Raw genomic sequence first — 2644 nt, 5'->3', positions numbered from 1 at the left:
ATGAAAACACACTGTCAAATAAGCGAGAGTTATTTCCTGTCGTAGCATTCGGTTACCGCAATTTTGTAATGAGATGGTGTAGCTTGTAAAGGATCTTGCTTCTTAAACGAAGCAGGTGGAGAAAAACAGAAAAAACAACACTTCTATGGTCTTCGGCTGATTAGCAAAGGCTATTTTCATGTTCACGTCGCTACTATACTGACATCTTCTTAACTTCGTCTGATTCATTTTCATGCAATAAAAGATTATTATTATCAGTAGCTTTGCTTTGCTTTGCTTTAAAGATCTTCAGTTGTTAAAAAAAATCAAATTAATTTGAGTATTGACAGGGTAGGCAGGAAACAAAATATCAAATAAAAATTTTTACTGTGGTCTTGCCTCCTCGTTTGTTCCACTTTCATTTCGATTCTAAATATCAGATTGATAGTTTCAATCTTTTACGGAGGGTGTGAGTTTCAACCATACCTAAAACTTTGATTCATCAATCGACAATCCTTTTGAAGAAAAAAACAGTAACTCAACGTGATTCATGACTAGCAGCTGGAACTATCAATAGCTATCTGTAATTTCTGAATTGCGTTATCATGGTTAATTGTTCATTTAGCAATTTGCAGATGGCATCGCGAAGGCGGTGCGGTGGGCTTTAATTTCCTCAGCAAGGCCTACTCTGGCCATAAAAAATACATCCAATTAACAGCTTTCCTTTTTGTTCGTAAAATCTTCTACTGGGCAGGACTTGGGAAAATTTTTCTCATTTGTTTATCCTCAAAAAATAAAAGACTAATTTTTTTTTCCACTTTCTTAGAAAATAATCCGTATTCATTTATGCAATTTTAATTTTTGACATTAAAAACCATTCCACCTGCGGGAAAGCAGAAAATGGTAGTAGATATCACGAAGAAAAATAACTTTAAAATATGATTCCCTTTTCAATAACACCGAACCACAAAAATTGACGAAACGTTGGTTTGTTTACCCTTTTTTTATTTATTTTTATTTTTTTATGTATTTTTTTACAGAAATCGAAACGAAAGTGAGAAAACACGACGAATATTTTTGAAAAAATTTAAACGAATTTGTAATCGTCATTCATAATAATTAGGAGAATTTAGTTGGCCCGCTGCCGGACCGGCATCTTGTGAGTTTGCTTTATATAGACCCGTAGGGGATGAATAAATTATCCGAGTGAAATGTATGACACATATTCTTTTGAACGACTGATAAAAGATTTAACACTCATGTACGCAAAACAAGAATTTGCAAACAGAGAGGCTGTTAAAAAAAATCCAGGCTTAGGAAAGCTTATGCAAACATAACAATAAACATTTTTATGTTTCTCCTTTTATTTTAACCGATAGTAGAGCGAGCCGGTACGATGGAAGATGAAATCGCTCAGTCATGTCTTGTCCCAGGAATATCTGTGTCTTTCCAAAAGAGTTACCTCTACTACACTAACTGACTTTCTCCACTTTCGATGCTGTTGAGTGTTTGGTGTGCTGTGTCTAATGCGGCTGTTATTATCGCGTTATTCAGAAGTGGTGTCAAGCGCCTTCGTCCTGGCCTGTTGATGGTCTGCAGCCTGACCTTGTCAGATCTCATCTAGGGAGCGTATATCTCACCAATGAACGCCGGTTTTAGGATCAAACATTTTCTGAACACTCAGGTTTGTGACGTGTACTTGGAGCTGGATGAGCAGCCGGAAGATATACCAGTCGCAATGTATTTTCTTGGTACATTTGGAAACCTCGCCATCATCACCATTGATCGTTACTTAGCTGTCCACTACGTGGTCCAGTACAAGTACCTGGTGACCCGCCGCCGCGCCCTTATCGCTTGTTGTTTGGTTTGGCTTACAACGACAACATTTGGAACTGTAAGGCAAGTTAGTGGCAACCCAGCAGGAGTCTTCCATGTTTTGGTGGCTGCCTTCGTAGTCCTCTCAGCTGCTGTCATAATTGTTGGCCAGATTATGACCCTTCGTCATCTTCATATTCACAACAGCACCATTGCTGAAATGATGGAGGAGGGTGGTCAAGCCAATCCTGTCAACACCGCAAATGCTACTACTGAACGAGCACTCACCAAAGCAACCATATACGTGGTGGGTTTGCTGGCATTAGTGTTCATTCCTCTCGTTAGTGTTATGGTAACAGCCTTCGTTATAAAAAAGCCTCTCGTTTACCTGGTACAACCCATTTTATTTCCTCTACTTACCCTGTGTTCGGGCATCAACCCAGTGTTGTATTATCGCGGAAATGCCAAAGTCAAAGAGGGGATCTTTAAGCTTGTCAGATGTCAATAACTTTAATTTGCCATTTCTTTATGTTTAAAGTTTCATTTTATGTATCGATTCGTTAATTTTACCTCGTAATTTTAACTAGTGCAAAGGCGGATCCAGGGTGGGGTTGGATTGGGTGGCTAGCTACTCCCTCTCTAGGGTCATTTAAGCTTAAGATTTTGAAGGGGAACAGTCCCCCCACCCCTCCCACATCCTTATCATATGCTATATTGGTTGGTGCTTTTTTAGAAGTGGCGTGACATGATCGTGCTTGTGTGACAGGGTAACAAGTCTAGCGAGCTAAGGAATTTTAAAAGACTTACAACAGTGAACAGTTTAAAAGCTTTCGAGTTTAGGTGTTACAAA

At 38.9% G+C, this 2644-nt stretch overlaps 1 pseudogene; it reads left to right on the top strand.

Annotated features, from left to right (window-relative positions):
* Positions 1–1375: 1375 nt before the first annotated feature.
* Positions 1376–2302, top strand: LOC146483947 (cannabinoid receptor 1-like; annotated as a pseudogene).
* The last annotated feature ends 342 nt before the right edge of the window (positions 2303–2644 follow it).

The sequence above is a fragment of the Pavona decussata genome, unplaced genomic scaffold (genome assembly GCF_977016875.1).
Source record: "Pavona decussata unplaced genomic scaffold, jaPavDecu1.1 SCAFFOLD_37, whole genome shotgun sequence".
Lineage (NCBI taxonomy): Eukaryota > Metazoa > Cnidaria > Anthozoa > Scleractinia > Agariciidae > Pavona > Pavona decussata.
This window is presented reverse-complemented; position numbering and strand designations above follow the sequence as displayed.